Source organism: Equus asinus, chromosome 3, assembly GCF_041296235.1.
Source record: "Equus asinus isolate D_3611 breed Donkey chromosome 3, EquAss-T2T_v2, whole genome shotgun sequence".
NCBI classification, from domain to species: domain Eukaryota; kingdom Metazoa; phylum Chordata; class Mammalia; order Perissodactyla; family Equidae; genus Equus; species Equus asinus.
Window position 1 is genome coordinate 14,407,961 of NC_091792.1, and position 19,662 is coordinate 14,427,622.

The window sequence follows — 19,662 nt, forward strand, 5'->3', positions numbered from 1 at the left end:
CCACAGAGGCCAAAGTAAGATCCTCCACTTAGTGATCTAGGGCTGTTGGTGACCCACATTTTAAAGCTGCATTTGGCTCCACAGAGGATTCTTGAGAAACACGTGTCAGTCCTGCAAACTGACTATGTATCACCTTCTCACCCACTAGGACAATTTGCACCTATGCAAGAGATCAGACTCGAGAGCCAGAAGGAATCCTATAAACATCGTGCAATTCCTCTAGACTCTAGCAGACAGGCCCAAGGCCTTCATCACCAATTTAATGCCCTCGGGACAATCCACAATCATTTCCAGACTAAGAGCTCCAAACCCTTTGAACAACTTCATACCAGAGTATCTCCACCTGGATGTCCATCAGCACCTCAAATTCAACACGAACAAAATTGATCCATCATCTATCTTCTCACTAAACTCCTTACTTTCTCTGCCTCTGTCATAGATAGTGACCTCACTGTCTACCCAGATTCCTAATCTAGAAGGTTCAGCAAATCATTCCTTCCTCATTAAGCCCCATCAGCTCGGCCTCCGAAGTCTCCCTCTTTTCTGCTTGTTCACATCTTTAGCCTGTGCCCTCATTCCTTCTCACCTGGACTCTTACTAAGGCCATGAAACCAAGTGAGCTGCCTAAGCTGCTTTCTGCTCCTGCCATCGCTTCTCACAGCTGCACAAAACATCTTCCTAAAACACAAATCTGAATGCACCCCTCCCCTGCAGCGAAGCCGTGGCAGATTCCCATTTTGCTCAGGATGAAGTCCAACTCCTGGGGAAGTCTGTAGAGCCACTTACAAGCTGGTATCAACCTGCATTTCCAGTCTCTTTCCCCAGAGCTCTGACACTACATGCCTTATGCTTCACTGCCCAAAACCTGTTATTCCCCTCATATGCCTATGTTTTAGTGTCCACTGTGATATGTGTCTCAAACCATCTTCTCTTGTTCTTCATGTGGCAAATACCTACTTATCTTTCAAGATCTGGCTCCTGCATCACTTTCCCAGAAAAATCTTCCCTCCTCCCCCAGGCTACTAGTTGCTACTTTCTCTGTACCACCATCATGCCCTCTACCTGCCTCTTGTGGGCTGAATTGTGTCCCCAAAAAATATATGTTCCAGTCCTAAACCCCTAGTACCGGTGACTGTGACCCTGTTTGGAACTAGGGTCTTTTCAGATGTAATCAAGTGGAGATGAGGTCATACTGATTAGGATGAGTCCTAATCCAATTACTAATGTCTTAACGAGAAAAGGGAAATTTGGACACAGACAGACACATGCAGGGGTGAACATTGTGTGAAGACGGAGACGTAGATTGAAGGGATGAAACCCTAACCCAAGGAACACAAAAGATTGCTGGCAACAACCAGAAGCTAGGAGAAAGGCATGAAACAGAATCTCTCTCAAACCGTCCAGAAGGAACTAACTCAGCCAATGCCTTGATTTGCACTTCTGGCCTCCAGAACTATGAGAAAATAAATTTCTGTTGTTTTAAGCCACTAATTTGTGGTACTTTGTTACAGCAGCCCTAGGAAACTAACACTTGACCAACCTTAGTCCTCTTCACACTATGTCACACTTCTCCGCTTTATACCTGTCTCTCCCACTAGACAGCAAAGTCCTGCACAGCAAGGCTGGTACTTCGTTTGTCTTGGTACCTCACCCCTGTTCCCAACCCTTCTCCTTCCAGCTCACAGTGCACAGTTCCTGGCAACTGGAAGGTACCCAAAAATACAGAATAAAAGAAAAAAGAGGGAGGTTGGAAGGGAGGCTGACAGACAATATCATTCTTATGCATTGAAGAAACTGGCATATCCTAACATTCCGTTAAATGCTTTCTGATATTGTCATTATATGTTTTTCTCAGGAAATCTTCCAATTTTAAGGCCTCTGCTTGCTGAGGATATGTATGGTTTGTCTATATTGATGATGAGTATTTGTCATACCAAATGTTTAAAAAAATTTTCAATCGTTGCTAGCCTTTAAAATCATACATAAAATCAAAAGTAGGGGTCTCTCTAACAAAAGATAACTAGCAAAAAATGGCCCCTCTTTTGTTAATTTTTTCTTTTGTTTCCCATGCCTGAGTAGACATGGTATCTGAAAAGACGCTACTAAGACCTATGTCAAAGAGCGTACTGCCTATATGTTCTTCTAGGAGTTTTATGGTTTCAGGTCTTACATTGAAGTCTTTAATCCATTTTGAGTTCATTTTTGTGTGTGGTGCAAGATAATGGTCTGCTTTCATTCTTTTGCATGAGGCTGTCCAGTTTTCCCCACACCATTTATTGAAGAGACTTTGCTTTCTCCATCATATATTCTTGGCTCCTTTGTCAAAGATTAACTGTCCATAGATACATGGTTTTATTTCTGGACTTTCAGTTCTGTTCCATTGTTCTGTGTGCCTGTTTTTGTGCCAGTACCATGCTGTCTTGATTACTATAGCTTTGTAGACTATTTTGAAGTCAGGGATTCTGATGCATCCAGCTTTGTTCTTTTTTTTTTTTAAAAGACTGGCACCTGAGCTAACAACTGTTGCCAATCTTCTTTTTGTTTGTTTGTTTTCTTCTGCTTTTTCTCCCCAAAGTCCCCCAGTACATTGTTGTGTATTCTACTTGTGGATCCTTCTAGTTGTGACACATGGGACACCGCCTCAATGTGGCCTGAAGATCGGTGCCATGTCCCGCCCAGGATCCGAACCAGCAAAACCCTGGGGTGCCATAGTGGAGCGCGCGAACTTAACCACTCGGCCACGGGGCCGGCCCTGCTTTGTTCTTCTTTCTCAGGATTGCTTTGGCTATTTGAGGCCTTTTTTTGTTCCAAATAAATTTTAGGATTCTTTGTTCTATTTCCGTGAAGAATGTCATTGGAATTCTGATTGGGATTGCATTGAATCTGTAGATTGCTTTAGGTTATATGGACATTTTAACTATGTTTATTCTTCCAATCCATGAGCATGGAACATCTTTCCATTTCTTTATGTCTTCTTCAATTTCTTTCAATAATGTCTTATAGTTTTCAGCATATAGGTCTTTCACCTCTTTGGTTACATTTACTCCTAGATATTTTATTCTTTTTGTTGCAGTTGTAATTGGGATTGTATTCTTGACTTCACTTTCTGCTAGTTTGTTGTTAGTGTATAGATATGCAACAGATTTTTGTAAGTTGATTTTGTACCCTGCAACTTTGCTGTAGTTATTGATTATTTCTAATAGTTTTTTAATGGATTATTTGGGGTTTTCTATACATGGAATCATGTCATCTGCAAACAGAGAGTGTTTCACTTCTTCCTTTCCAGTTTGGATCCATTTTATTTCTTTCTCTTGCCTAACTGCTTTGGCTAAAATCTCCAGTACTATGCCGAATAGGAGTGGTGATGATGCGGGGTCGGTGAGCCGAGGAGTCGAAAGAAAGATTTCTTAGACGCTTAAGATCTGGCAGTAGTGCTCTTTTATTTAGAGAATAGTGTGGAACAGCATGGGGACAGGACCCATGGGCAGTCAGGCTGCTGCGTGGGGACAGGGCCCATGGACAGGAGGAGCCGCTGCTGCTGCTGCTTCTGCAGCAAAGTTGGGTGGAGAGTAAGGCTAAATTTAAGGCATAGGTATGTGAGTTATCTCTTTACAAGACAAAAAAAAAAGTTAAAATGGTACCAGTGCCAGTAGGGTCCGGCCATTGGGCGGTCCCACAACTTTTAGATAAGAATCAAACCGGATTGAGTAAATGGCAGAAGTCACCGCTCAAATATTATCTTCAGCTAAAGACAAAGGAGGATTTTGGGGTGGGGGGTCAGTTACATGAGGTTGCCAGACAGTAAACAACTTAAGTTCTTGCCTTCCCCATTAAGAGTTTCCAGAGATAAGGCCATCCCCCCTTCCTCCTGGTGCAGAGAGGGAGGCATGGAGATTTCCTTCACAAATGCAACTGTCTCTGATCAAAGGGCAAGCAAATTCCACTCCTCGGAGCCTGCTTCTCATCTGCAGTTTTAAAATTAACCATCCTAAAATCCTCATCAGTGAGAGTGGGCACCCTTGCCTTGTTCCTGTTTTCAGAGGGATGGCTTTAAAAAGCTTTTGCAAGGCAAAGGAAACCATAAACAAAATGAAAAGTCAATCTACCAACTAGGAGAAAATATTTGCAAATCATATATCTGACAACAGGTTAATTTCCATAATATATAAAGAACTCATACAACTCAACAACAAAAAAACAAAGAACCTGATCAAAAAATGGCCAGAGGATATGAACAGACATTTTTCCAAAGAAGATGTACAGATGGCCAACAGACACATGAAAAGATGTTCAACATCGCTACTTATTAGGGGAACACAAATGAAAACTACAATGAGCTATCACCTTATACTGGTCAGAATGGCTGTAATTACCAAGACAAAAAATAACAAATGATAAAGAGCATGTGGAAAAAAGGGAACTCTCATTCACTCCTGGTGGGAATGCAAACTGGTGCAGCCACTATGGAAAACAGTATGGAGATTTCTCAAAAAATTAAAAATATGGGGCCAGCCCCGTGGCACAGCAGTTATGTTCACACATTCCGCGTTGGTGGCCTGGGGTCTGATGGTTTGGATCCTGGGTGCGGACCTACACACTGCATATCAAGCCATGCTGTTGCAGGTGTCCCACATATAAAGTAGAGGAATATGGGCTTGGTTGTTAGCTCAGGGACAATCTTCCTCAGCAAAAAGAGGAGAATTGGCGGCAGATGTTAGCTCAGGGCAAATTATGCTCAAAAAAAAATTAAAAATAGAAATACCATACGATCCAGCTATCCCATTACTGGGTATTTACCCAAAGAACTTCAAATCAAACTACAAAGAGATGTATGCAGACCTATGTTCACTGCAGGATTATTCACAATAGCCAAGATGTGGAAGCAACCCAAGTGGCCTTCTACGCATGAGTGGATAAAGAAGATGTGGTCTATAGAATGGAATACTACTCAGCTGTAAAAAGAGACAAAATTGTCACAGCTGCAACAACATGGATGGTTCTTGAGGGTATGATGTTAAGTGAAATAAGCCAGACAGAGAAAGACAAATACTGCATGATTTCACTCATACGTGGAAGATTAAAAAAATACATGGATAAAGAGAACATATTAGTGGTTAGCTGAAGGGAAGGGGGCTGGGCGTGGGCAAAAGGGGTAAAGGGGCACATATGTATGGTGACGGACAAAAATTAGACTACTGGTGGTGAACACAATGCAGTCTATACCGAAATAAGTAAATAATAATGTACACCTGAAATTACACAATGTTATAACCCGTTATGATCTCAGTAAAATAATTGCAAAGAAATGGGCCCTCATTTCTATGTGTCCACAGCTGCCAGCCTCCTAGCAGTGACACTCCCTCGAGTAACACTTGTTCTCTCCTATTCACCATGGGCCCCAGCACGCTGTTACCTCTTTCTCTAGATTATTTTGCTTATTTATATTATCTGCCTGAGGTCTCCAGCCCACAAACTGCCATAGAAATGAAGATGGTAAATGTGTCCCAAATATTTTTAAAGAAGTTTTTATTCCAAACTATTATTCATATTTTCAAATAATACTTATGAAGAAAATGCAAGCCTGAGTGTGTGCATTAAGATAAATAAATTCTTAGTGTTGTTGTCCAGGAGATTCATTGGGATTTTCATTAATGAAACTGTCTGAGGGCCCATCTATAATCCCAGAGGATGTGACCTTTAGCCTTCATCTCTCACTTCTTGTAGCAACTATTCAACACCTTGAGGCAAAAGAAAGGGCACAGACAGTACCTTTGCCGTTTTCATAACCTAAATGCCCTTGTGGTATTTATTGCATCGTTTTGAAAATAAGTTCAATAAGAAATATGGGTAACTCTGAAATGCCCTTCACGTCATAGCATTAGCTCACAGACACCCACAGGAAAAGTCTCGCTTACGATTTACATGCACTTTACTTGATTCATCCTTTTCCTCATCATTTCATTTTCCCCTGGAGAAAGTGGAAGCACAGAACAAAAGGCTCAGGCCAAAAATTAAGAGAAAGAGAAATCTTCAGATATAAAAATTAACACCTCCAGTTTTAGTTCCAGAAAGGCATATGATTTTTTCTGGAACTGAAGAGAATTGGTTTTGCCAATTTCAGATTCTCTGTGTTGTAACACTGCTCTCCACAAATGTGCACCATCAATGAATGGATTTTCCTCTTCACTTACTGTTTTTTAAATAAAGTTTTGTGGAAGAAAAGGTCCCTTGCAAATTGTCCTGTGACTAATCTGTTCCTGAGAGAACAACCTTGGGAATCGGGAATCAGGATCTCAAAATCCTTTCATAACAAGTGTGGCTGCTAGAGGGTTTCACAACTGAGTTCATTAGAAATGACTTTCACTGGGACGTGAGCCCAGGAATCTCAACTTATTTGCACTGAATTGTTTATATTGCTTTGTGGGCATCTTTGAAATTTGCATTTCTTCAGAGAAGAGCACAGTGATAAGGTAACGAGTGAATCATAAGAAGGAGCGAATATGGATTTTCAAAGCCAGCTTCTCAGATGTTTTGAGAAAGGCTCATTTTTATGTGCCATTCTTGACCTAAGTCCTTCCTAATTTACCAACTCTAGGCCTTCCCAACTATTACTTTCAGCGGTCTGTTGACGGACTAAATAAAGGCCAGGAAGTGACTGCCTTTATAAGACTTTTCAAGGTCACTCTTCCATTAGAAATGACATTTCACTAAAAACACTCTCTGTTTATCAAGTTCCCCAAACTGAAATGCTTAATAAAGGTCAAAACTAGAATTGCCTTTCAATTTATAAAGAAAAAAAAACAAAAAGTAAAGAAAAGATCAACCCAAATTATTTAAAAGCTTCCTGTGGCAAAAGAATAATTGAAATTCAAAATATAAAACCATTACATGAAGAGAGAGCAATTAAAGCTGCCTAGAGTCCCGGTGGATGCCCTCAGAAAACAGGCCACAGGTGGTTGTGTACAGAAACACGTGCTTCTGGTTCTCTTCAGTTTGTATAAATAATAATGTATTTTTCACTATCTCTATGACAATTCTTATCAGCCAAACTGTTTTGTCTGGAGGAGATAGGTGGAAAACGGATAGAGTAATTTCTTATTCTCGAAGAATTTATTCCATGGATTAGTCCGAATTATGTCCCCTTTGCAACTGGCCTGGATGGAACTGGATCACAGCCTGGGAGTGGGTCAGAGGAGTATGCCCGGGGCCCGGGGTGTGTGTGAGAGGTTTGCTCTGTGATCCAAGAGTCAGGAGGGTTAGGCAGGGCCCGGCACAAGGGTTGTTCTAAAAGACCTGGTTTGCTGAGGAGAGGGGGTGTCAGACACATGGCTAAGATTAGGCAGTAAAGATCAGCTAGTCACCAGAGGGAGCAGGTGGGGTAAGTAGAGACTGGAAAGAAGAAAAAACAAAAAACAAAATGCCAAGAGCAGTGGCCAGAGGCCCTGTGGGCTTAACAGCAGGAAAACTCTGAAAATAACACTGACTTCAAGAAACTGCAAGACTTGCTTGACAATTTGCAGGACCTGTGATTTTGACAAGTTGTTGGCCTTGACTTGATTTTCAGGGTCCCTGTGATGAGAAGATGGATGTGCTCAAAGAATTCAACATCAGGGCAAATTTTATATAAACAGATTGATTCATCTGTCAATATTAATGCCAGCACCAAGCTATTTGGTTATGGCAGTCTTATGGGACATCCTATTATTAATAGTCTTCCCTCATTACACTTCTATTTCTTAAATGTCTTACACATTCTCATTTATCTTTTTAATGACATTTAGAATAAATGAAAGCTAGAGAGTGACTCCTTCATAAGACTTTTAAAGATCACTCTCCCATTAGAAATGGGAATTTGAGTTAAGTTTCCCAAAAAATTCTACTGGGATTTTGTTTGGAATAGTATTCAACTTACCAGTTAACTCAGGGAAAATTGACATGTTCACACTATCTTTCCTTTAATTCAAATCTTATTTAATGTCTTTCATTGAAGTGTTGCTGCTTTTTTCAAAATTCTTACTGAAGTTATTTCTTAGCATTTATATTTCATATTGTTTTTTGAGTAGGATCAGTTTTTCATTTTGCCTTCTAATTGGTTTTAGCAAGTTTCAATGAAAACAGTTGATTTTTATATATTCACTTTATGTATAATTATTTCACTGATGCCTTTATTAGTTCTATGAGATTTTTCAGGTGCATCTCTTGGGTTTTCTACATAGACTACTTTACTGTCTACGATAATGAAAATTCCCTTGTCTTCAATAGCTGTACTTCCTACAACAGGCCTAACTCATTGAAATTCTCCCTCTGTATTTTGGTGACTCTGAACTTTCTGTCTGATCTGTTTTTCTCTTCTTTCTTGCTTTGCTTTATCCTCTTATCCCTTAACTGAATAAATCTTAAGCCCATTCTAGCCTCACTGTTGTGAGTCCCTCTATTCCTATGGTGAATATTTTCTAAGTCCTTACCTCTAGCTCTAATCTCCCCCCATGCCGTAGAATTATACTTCCAAATTCTTAAAGCTATTGGTGGGTGGATGTCCCCCCAGTTTCTCAAACTCAAAACATTCAATATGGACTTACTTTTACAACTGTCTTTGGTATTTTTATTATTGGCAACATTGTTCTTTTTTTATCCAAGAATAGAAACATTAGTATTATCTTAAATTACTCATTCTTCGTCATCTATTATGACCAGCCTTACGCAAGGCCTGGCTCTTATTCTTTGAGCATGGCTCTCAGATTCCTCACTTCCTTTATCCTCTCAAGTTACCAGCCCAGTGAAGCCTTCACTGCACAGCCTGGGCTGTCTGTCTTTCCTCCTCCTCCTCTTCCTTCCTTTTTTTTTTAGAAAAAAAGCTTAATTTACTTATTTTATTGAAATATAATTGACATATAACATTGTGTAAGTTTAAGGTGTACAATGTATTGATTTGATATATTTACATACTGCAATATGATTACAACCATAGTGTTAGGTAACACCTCTTTCAGGTTACATAATTACCATTTCTTTTTTGTGGTGAGAACAATTAAGATCTGGTCTCTTAGCAACTTTGAAGTTTATAATATCGTATGATTGACTATAATCACTATGCTGTGCATTAGCTCTCTGGAACTTATTTATCTACTAGTTGCAAGTTTGTGCCCTTAAACAGCACCTCCCCAATTCCTCCATTGCCCCCAGCCCCTGGTAACCTCCATTCTACTCTCTATTTTTACAAGTTCAGCCTTTTTAGATTCCACATGTAAGTGATATTGTACAGTATTTGTCTTTCTCTGTCTGACTTATTTCTCTTGGCATAATGCCCTCAAAATCCATTTCCTTCTTTCTCTTTTCCATTGTGTATATATACACATTTTCTTTATTCATTCATCCACTGATGGACACTTAGGTTATTTCCATGTCTTGGCCATTGTAAACAATGCTGAAATAACCATGGGAATGCAGATATCTTTTTGATATCCTGTTTTTATTTCCTTCGAATATATATCCAGAAATAAGATTGCTGGATCACATAGTAGTCTTTTTTTAATTTTTTGAGGAATCTCCATACTGCTTTCCATAGTGGCTTCACCAAGTTACACTCCCACTAAGAGTAAACAAAGGCTCCCTTTTCTCCATATCCTTGCTATCACTTGTTATTTCTTGACTTTTTGATGATAGCCATTCTAACAGGTGTGAGATGATATCTCATTGTGGTTTTAGATTTGCATTTCCCTGATGATTAGTGATGTTGAGCACCTTTACATGTACCTATCAGCCATCTGTATGTCTTCTTTGGGAAAATGGCTATTCAGATCTTCTACCCATTTTTTAATCAGATTGTTGGAATTGTATGAGTTCTTTATATATTTTGGATATTAACTTCTTATCTGAAATGGTTTGCAAATATTTTCTCCCATTCTGTACGTTGCCTTTTCATTATGTTGATTGTTTCCTTTGCTGTGAAGCTTTTTAGTCAACAAAATATTAGCAAACCAAATTCAACAGCACGTTAAAATGATCATACACCATAACTAAGTTGATTATCCCTGGGATGCAAAGATGCTTCAATATATGCAAATCAATAATGAGACACCACATTAAGAGAACAAAAGATAAAAATCACATAATATTCTCAATAGATGCAGAAAAAGCATTTGACAAAATACAACTCCATATCATGATAAAAACCCTCAACAAATTGGGTATAGAAGGAACATACCTCAACATAATAAAAACCTTGCACAACAAACCCACAGCTAACATTATACTTAATGAAAGATTGAAAGTTTTCCTCTAAAATCAGGAACAAGACAAGGATGCCCACTCTCACCACTCCTATTCAACACAGTACTGGAAGTAGTAGCCAGAGCAATCAGACAAGACAAAGAAACAGAGGCATCCAAATCAGAAGGGAAAAAGTAAAATTGCCATTTTTTGCAGATAATAAGATCTTACATAGAGAAAATCCTAAAGACTCAACCAAAAGGTGTTGGAACTAATCAACAAATCAGTAAAGTTGTAGGATATACAATCAACATACAGAAATCAGTTGCTTTTCTATATACTAACAATAAAATATCTGAAAAAGAAATAAACAATCCCATTCACAATAGTATCAAAAACAATAAAATATTTAGGAATAAATTTAACCAAGGAAGTGAAAGATCTGTAAAATGAAAACTACAAAGCTTTGATGAAAGAAATTGAAGAAAATACAAACAAATGGAAAGATAGCCCATGTTCACGGATTGAAAGAATTAATATTGTTAAAATGTCCATACCACTCAAAGTCATGTATAAATTTAAAGAATCCTTATCAAAATTCCAAAGACATTTTTCATAGAAATGGAAAAAACAACCCTAAAATTTGTATTAAACCACAAAAGACCCTTAATAACCAAAGCAATCCTAAGAAAGAAGAACAAAGCCAGAGGCATTATGCTTCCTGATTTCAAACTATAGTACAAAGTAATTAAAACAGTATGATACTGGCATAAATATAGACACATAGACCAATGGAACAGAATTGAGGGCCCAGAAATGAATCCCCACACACAAAGTCAAGTAATACTTGACAGGGGAGCCAAGAACACTCAATGGGGAGAAAATGGTCTCTTCCATAAATGGTGTTGGGAAAACTGGATAACCCCCTACAGAAAAATGAAATTGGACCCCTATCTTACACCATTCACAAAAGTTAACCTAAAATAGATTAAAGACTTAAACATAAGACTTGATACCATAAAATTCTTAGAAGAAAACATAGGGAAGAAGCTTTTTGACATGGGTCTTGGTAATGATTTTTTGGATATGACACCAAAAGTTCAAACAACAAAAGCAAAAATCAAGTAGGACTATATCAAACTAAAAAGCTCCTTTCTTCCTTCTTAAAACACCACTTTAAACCTGTTGCCCTCTTGCTCAAGACAAGTGCTATGTCCCTATTTTCCCCAACATCGATCTCAAACCCTCCTTGAGGCCTTCTGTGGTCTGTAAAATACGCAAATAATACCTGCCTTACAGGGTTCTGTGAAGATTAAATAAAGCAACTTTCATCAAGACTTTCTCAACAAATGTTTCTTTAAAAAAAATATTAAAGAATTCATCCTACTTTTTGAATTACTGATCCCTCATACTCCAATCTCCATGGCTTTGCTTTTTTAACCCTTCCCTGATGGCCACTGATAGCCGCCAACTGCCTGGATTCTCTTTCCATTTTTTTTGTTTTAACTCAAAAGACTCATTACTCTCAAGGCCATTTCCTCCTTGAAACTCCAAAGTTACCATAGCCCACGTGGGCTTTCACTAATTCCAATTCTCATTAAATCACAAAGTGAACATATTTTTTATCTCAAATTATTTAGTACATATTCATTCTGTTTTCTTGGCCATTTCAAACAGAGACCCTCCGTAGGTTATATTCATAATCATCAGAGTTATTATCCGAGACCATTCCTTATGCTTCTTTTATGTTTTTTTATCCCTCATAGCACCTAACACAGTACAATGATTTTGGGCTAAGCTCTTGATTTTACTCACTCAACCTCACTTATTTTTGTTCAATAGTTAAAAATTTAAATGTAGTACTAATCTTTCAACTTTTTCATTACTCAATTTGTCTTCATAATAATAGGAATAGCAATTTATTGATCATTTACTATGCCATGGAAGTGATAAGTGTTTGCACATGCATAAACTCTTAATCTGTAATCTTGTGAAGTGCTATTATTATCATTTCCATTTAATAAGTGAGAAAACTGATGATCAGAGAGGTAAAGTAATTTGCTCAAGGTCACACAGCTAGTTAACAATAGAACTGAGACCCAGATCTGTCTCTGAAGCTCTTAATCTTAATCACTCCCCTATTCTGCCTTAGTGTAAGAATTTGCAGGTTTAATTCATTCAAGTTTATTTTAAAACAGTATTTCTATAGCACATCATAACACTTTTTAAAACAGAGATAAAAGATGGCGTCTCCATGAATCCTGCTAAGATGCAAAATTTTTAAAATACAGAAGGAGTTATATTATCATAAGACGGAGTAGCAAAGATTATATGGTGTGAAGTGTTTGATTAATAAAATTAGTTCATACTTATTAAATTCATTTGTCTGCCACTACGAGGAGTGTCTGCCACTATTATTAAATAGTAGTTAATGTTACAAAGGTACAAAAGTCTCCTCTTCTACTACTCCTGTTGAAGGCTCTCTTCTCGCGTTACTCACTCATTACCATGGTACCTTGCCTGGGGGTTGCACTTCTTCTTCTTAATATGAATGTGCTCATTTCTCCTGCTCTGTTCAAAGGAAAGACTGTCTCCAAAGGAAAAGAGGGAGGAGACTTTTCTTTACTCTTCATTCCAGGCTCTGAAGCCACCATTAACGGAGCTAGGTGTCCCAGCTCAAGCTCTGATCAGGGAGAAGAGCAGCTAAACACAAACTCTCTTTGATACCCAGCTTGGGAGAGGCTACCAAGGGTTTTGACTCATTCAACCAATATCTTCTAGGGTCCTTCTCATTCTCAGGACTGTCCTAGGCACCAGAGATGCAAAAATGAGTAACCTTGCCCCTGCCCTCAAGAAAGTCTTCTCTGCTGAGTAGTCTTTGACCTACAGGCCAGAGAAGGGGATGGAACATGTATAAAATTTCCTTTTTTTGCTTTATTTTTTATGTAGTACTGTTTCTGTGTGTTTTGCAAATTGTAGATATTTTGAATCTTGAAAGTAAAGGTGCTGATCATAAACTTACTCTGTAATATCCACACGGTGGTGAAATGCAGAAAGTAAATGACTATTTTTAAAGTTGTTGATGAGTTCCAGGTTAAAAATATACAAACACATACAGTATATAATTATATAAACACATACACACATGTATTACACACACCACGCACAGCGTTTGTATTTTAAATTGAAGAAAAAAATGAGTAAAACAAATAGTGAGTCCTGAAAAATATATTGACGCTATGGGGAAAAATACCAAATATACAAATTCAAAGTATTTCTAAACCATTTTCCATCTCCTCTGACCTGTATTATCTTCTCTCTCACATTCCGAATTTTCTCTTCTATTTAGTTTTTAAAATTGAATGTTTCCAAACCAAAAGCTTGCAATTCACTTACATTTCAGTCATCAAAATATTGTTCTATGAAAGCTTTTTGATGTCTAGAATTTTTTTGTTATAAATGTTTTAAAAACTTCACCTCATTTTGTTTCCCAAGAGAAGGAATGACAAACTTCAAAAGGTTCAAATTTCATTTGAAGTCAAAAAATCAAGGTTCAGAAGTTCTCTTACCTTGTGGAAAGTTATTCTTCGTTCCTCAGTGGAATTGACAGAACGTTTGAACATTCACCTCTGAATAGTTCTCAAGACATCACACTGAGCAGGACGCCTCCTTTTCTGTCTTGAAAGGTGGTCTGTGATTTCCACGGGAGGCTCAGACTTATTGTTTTTGCTTTGCGCTTGTGGCCTGTGGCTCCCTCCACTCTGCCGACAGCGCTGGGATTCCATCTAGGAACAGGAAGTCGGGGAGGAAGCCTGCATCCTAGGGAGTCCCTGCAAGATGACTGAAGAATTCCCTGCAGTCCTCCAGCCTTAGTCTTCCCCAGAGCAGCAAACAAGACCGAAGGAGGCACAGAAAGTCCTTCCCAAAGGACCAGTGCATCTCAGAGAAACAAAACCCTACAGGGCTAGGGTGAAGAGAGGCTAGAAATTGAACCTAACTTATTATTTCCTTTATAGCCTGCACCGAGTCGGAGGAGGTATCCATGTAGCTGTTCCCTCTGTCTCCAACCTCTCTCACTTCCTCTCTTTAATTTCCTCTCCTTTCCACACAGCCTGCTTTTTCAAGTCCTTTGACCAATCCTTTCTTTCTATCCTGGGGAAACCCTCACCTCACCACAGGCAGAAAAAGTTCCGTTCTCACTGTTTACTTAGCTTCCTCCCTGGACCTTGAATACATCATTCTCTCAGGTGGTCAGATGCTAGCGCAGTTCCCCTGTTTCTCTTGATGACCTGTCCCCTTAGCTGAAGGTGAAAATGGTTCTTCAACTGCAAGAACCAGCTGATTTCCTCGCTACCAGTTCCCCTGCTGCTATGGGTTGAATTATTTGGAGAATTATTTAGACCATATTTGGAGATAGGGTCTTCACAGAAGTAATCAACTTAAGATGGAGTCATGAAGGTGTCCCTAATCCAATTTGACTGCTGTGTTTGTAAAAAGGGGAAATCGGGACACAGAGACACGTACACAGGGAGAACACCATGTGAAGATGGAGACAGCAATCAAGGTGATGTATCTACAAGACAAGGAATGTCAAAAATTACCAGCAAACCACCAGAAGCTGAGGGAGAGGCACAGAACAGATTTCCTTGCTCCTCTCAGAAGGAACCAACCCTGGTGATTCTTTGATCTCAGACTTTGAGCCTCCAGAGCTGTGAGACAATAAACTTCTGTTGTTTAAGCCATCCGGTCTGTGCTTCTTTGCTGCAGCAGCCACGCAAACTAATATACCTGCCAAAGAGAATGTTCATTCTTTCTTGGAGGCAGCACAGTCCGACCTCAGTCTGACCTGTTTGTTAGCCTGGTCTTGCCAATGAATCTTTAAAGTCTCCTTGGGTTATGAGAGGAGCCTTCATACCAGCTGCAGAGGGCTCCTTTGCTTTCTTAGAAGGCTGGTACCAGCTCTGAATTCTTTACTCCAAAGCTCCTTTCATCCATCAGCCCCTGGACTCACAATCGGTCATTCCTCCTCCAGGTCTTTCCCCTCCCGGGCTCTTCCATGGGAGCAGGGCACACGTTCTCTCCACTCCAGACCCACAGGTCCTACTGTTCCGCTCATCTTCCACATCCCTGCTGGAAGGGAGTGGTTTCCAAACTCTGGGAAATCTTCCTCGCGTGTTTCTGGACAAGAGATTTTGTCCGTGCCTGAGATTCTTCCCCCACACTGGGCTTTAAGCTTCAGGGAACGTTCACGGAAACTTCTGCCCTACCCTTGCTTTTCTCCCTCGCACGACCCTCCCCTAGCCTAAGCACAGGGCCAGCTGGACTTTGAACACAAGAAATAAAAAGATAGAGTAATGGAGAAAAAAATGAATTAAACCTTAAAATATTATCCCAGTATTCAAAAAATTACAGCAAACTGACAAATGCTGTGATTAGAAGTGTAGCTGCAGGAGCATAAAATAAGGAGAGGACCCAAGCCAGGATAGGGGTTAGGAAGGCCCCTGCAGGAGCCACCTTCAGCCAAGATGGTTGTTCCTGTTATACAGGCTTCTCAGAGGCAGAAAGCAAGAAACGGCATCTTCCCTGAAAGGCCAGAGACTGATCCCACAGCAGCAGCCACTGCTGCCACTTTGTCAACTTTTCTATTACATTCCCACCAGGACACGAAGATGTTCCTTCAAACCCCTCAAGCATGACATTCCTTTCGTGTGCTCACGAGTTTCTTTATGGTAATCGTGTTGATAAGAAATGGATATCATGCGGTAACAACAGCGGAGAGAGAAACTTGTCTCTCTTCTGCCTATTCCCCTTTTCTTCCAAATCATATCCATTTCTTTGCTCTTTCTCCACCAGCCCTGCTACCTCGCTTTCTTTAATCTCTCTTCTCAGTCTCTTACCACTCATTTGTCTTGCCTGGATCTCAGCTGTATGCTTTAGTCTTGCTCATCCCCCATCCATGCCCCCCCAAGCTTAGTGATGGCAGAATCTCAGGAGGAAGATGCACCCGCCTCCCACACATACACACAATGTTCCAAATAATTTGCTGAGGTCTTAAAGGGAAGTTTGAAGTGTTAGAGCCATCTGGAACTGTCAAAGTTACATAAAATGAGCCATGAAAACTGTGAGACATAAGGAGTGCTATGTCTATTCCAGGATTGTGTAAATATCTCACTATTTTTAAAGATATGTAATAAAGCAGAGACTATGTATACTATCTCTGGGAGAGACCTACCATCACCATGTCCAAAACCCTGCTCCCTCTTCCGCAAGTCATTTTATTTACACTAAACTATGTCCATCTCCGTAAAACAGTGGTTCCCCAGATAGGCTGCTCAAAGATTCACAGGGCCCGGCCAAGAAGCACCGAATCTGAATCTTGTATTTAAACTCCTCTTACAATTCTGTGTATTGATCAAGTTAGGGAACCACTGTTAAAAAGTCATTCTGGAAAACACAAACTAATCACACTGCTTTTTCTGTCATGAAAAAAATCCATAATTTCTAGTACTCTTTTAGCCATTCCACACCCATGACCACCATTGAAGTTACAGATGAGTGTCCGAGAAATCAAACAGGCAGCAGCGTGCAATGTGGCAAGAGGCAACGTGGTCCCCAGCGTAACAGCCCCACTTTGGAGTTGCTCTGGCTTAGCACACCAGGTGTGTCTGCAGCATGAATAGCCCAGGTAGGAAGCCCACTGCCCAGGGCAACGCATTTTCCAGAGGTTGATTGTTAATCACCACAATGAAGAGAGAGCTGGTGGATAAGAGGGAAATGGTAATTACACACATGCTGGATGCTTAGTTAGCAGCCCAAATTATACTGGAACTTATGCCTCCAGCTGTGGACCTGGGCGAGCAAAGGCATGCCATATGACTTAATTCCACCCAAGCCGCTGCTCGTATATTTTCCCTGGGCCATTTCTAAGGATGACCGAAAGGACACACACTTCCCTCACTCCAACACTAAGTTGGACTCATGGGGGTGGCCCAGGCCAAAATGTACTAGAAGTAATCTTCCCTGTGAGGGTGCCATCATCCTATTCCCAACATGAGTGTAAACAATTCACCAGTAGTTGAAACGTAAAGATATCCAGTGGCCAGGCTATGGCTTAAGAGTTTTTATAAACCAGTATTCCACTGATATTGGGAGCAATTAAAGCAAGTACAGTCATGGTTTCAGCGTATTGAAAGAGCAACCCCCATCTTGAAGATGGCCTTGAACTGGAAACCATAATACACGCTGAAATATTGCAGGAGAAACAGAATGTTCTTATCATTCCAGTGAACTGGTTGAAATAGTGTCACATTAAACTGAAGAGACTTGGGTTCTCCAACAAGCTATGCCTGGGAAGCAAAATTAACTCTGTTAGTAAGGTATTTACTTCAGTAAAAGAGTTGAAATGATCACAAGGCCTTCTAGCTTGAGTGTTCTGCGCTTTTATAAAATAAACTGGAGTCCACCTCATAGACCACTTTAAAAAGTTGCACGCAGGAGTAATGTCAGCAGCATGGTGGAGGGAGTTACTCCCTTTTTCTCGGCCCTCTAAGTTACAGTCAGTAGGACAACCATAGACCAACAAAGAATTTTCTGAACAGCACACCAAAACACCTGAGAGATCCATACACATATACATCTGAAGGTGGGTGGACTGGGCTTCACAGAGGCAGTGGAACCAGGGGAGCAGTGACAAGAGCTCCCAAGACCAGAGGCTTCAGGAGCTGTGGCCATGCCTGCTACCAGAGGCTCCAGGAACTGAGGTAATTCCCAGGAACAGAGGCCCCAGTATCCAAGGGAGCCCATGCTTCCAGAAACTCCAGGAGCCACCGTGGCAACCCACAACTGGAGGCTCCAGGAACCATGGTGGTACCTATCACCCAGCCCCCTCCTCTTCCCCAGGCAGCAATGCTTTTACCGTTGGCCCTCCCAGCCACAGGGGCTGCATCCAAAACCTCAGTACCCCTGGCAGCAGTGGTATGCCCATGACCTGAGGTTCCAGGAATCGCACCAGCGCCTGAGACCAGAGGCTCCAGGAACCACAGTGGTACCTGCAACTCAGCCCTGTTGCTTCCCCAAGCAGTGGTGGTGGCACCCACAACCCAGCCCACCTGACAGCAATGGTGACACCCATGAACACAGTGTTCCCAGCAGCCAGCACCCTCAGAAAACCCAGGAGCAGCAGAACAGGGGGTGCATACAGCAGCAGTGCTAGAGGCAGTGGAGAACCCAGTAACACTGACAATGGAGCCGACAATCCCAATCTCCCCAGCTGCAGCAGTGCCCACAACCCCAGCGCCCCCACCCATGGCAGCATCACTTACAGGCACAACAAACCTAGACGTGATGGAGGTGCCTATGACCCCGGCTCCTGACCCACCCCCTCCACCACAGTGGGGGAACCTGTGACCTAGATTACTTCACAAGCAGCAGAGGTGCTCACCAGCCCAATGACCCCAGTGGTGACGCCTGTGACTGCAGTGACACCACAAGCAGCAAGGGACCAGCAATCTTGGAGGCACAAGCAGCACAACAAGGGCACTGATGATATCCCTGGTGGTGGCAGTGGAGGGTAGAAAGTGAAGGCTCTCAAATACAACCAGAAGCAGCTCAGAATCAAAGCAAACAAAGCCTTACACAAATAAGAAAGGTGCTTGCTTTCTTACGCACCGGCAGAGGAAAAATTCAAGTACCTTGAAAAGCTATAGTAACATGGTATCACAAAAGGAAAACAATAATTCCCCAGAAACCAAACTTGAAGTCATGAGAATTTGTAATCTAACTTCTGGAGAATTCAAAATAACTGTCATGAAGAAACTCAATGAACTACAAGAAAACCCAGAAAGATAATTCAGTGAGCTCAGGAATAAAATTAAAGAACAAAAGGAATACTATCAAACCAGTGAAACTTCGGTGGCTTAAACCAGGGTGGTGACAGTATCACTGGAGAACAGTGGACAGATTTGAGAATAATTTGGGGATATAATCGATAGAATTTGAATTGGATTAAATATAAGGAATAAAAAGAAGGAAGACTCTAGAAGGATTTTGTTTCTGGATTGAACAAGTGGAGGTAAAAGTACCATTTACTAAGATGGGGGAAATTAGGGTAATTTTGAGACAAAAATTCAGTGTGTCAGTTTTGGACACATCATGTTTGAGATACACATAAGATATCCAAGATATACCAGAATATCAAGTAAACAATCGTAACTTTAAAAAATAGCCTGGAGCTAAAAGTATAGGTCTGGCCTGAAGATATGCATTTGGGGTTTCTCAGCATATGAAGAGGATTCATAGCAAAGAGAATGGAAAAGTCCTCCTGAGGAGTAAGTGCGATAGGGAAGAGCATTGAGGACTGAGGTTTTGAGAGAATTTGAAAAGGAGGAGGGGTCAGCAAAGATGACCAAAAGGGAGGTACTAATAAGATAGAAGAAAAGTCAAGAATAATCTGCT

The 19,662-nt window shown here is 40.6% G+C and overlaps 1 long non-coding RNA gene across 1 annotated transcript in view; it reads right to left on the reverse strand.

Moving 5' to 3' along the window:
- Nucleotides 1-13,993, reverse strand: part of LOC123284563 (uncharacterized) — a 45,789-nt gene extending 31,796 nt beyond the window's left edge. The window contains exon 1 of the long non-coding RNA XR_011502431.1: nucleotides 13,779-13,993. This is a non-coding gene — a long non-coding RNA (uncharacterized lncRNA). The remainder of the gene's footprint in view (nucleotides 1-13,778) is intronic.
- Between the last annotated feature and the right edge of the window lie 5,669 nt (nucleotides 13,994-19,662).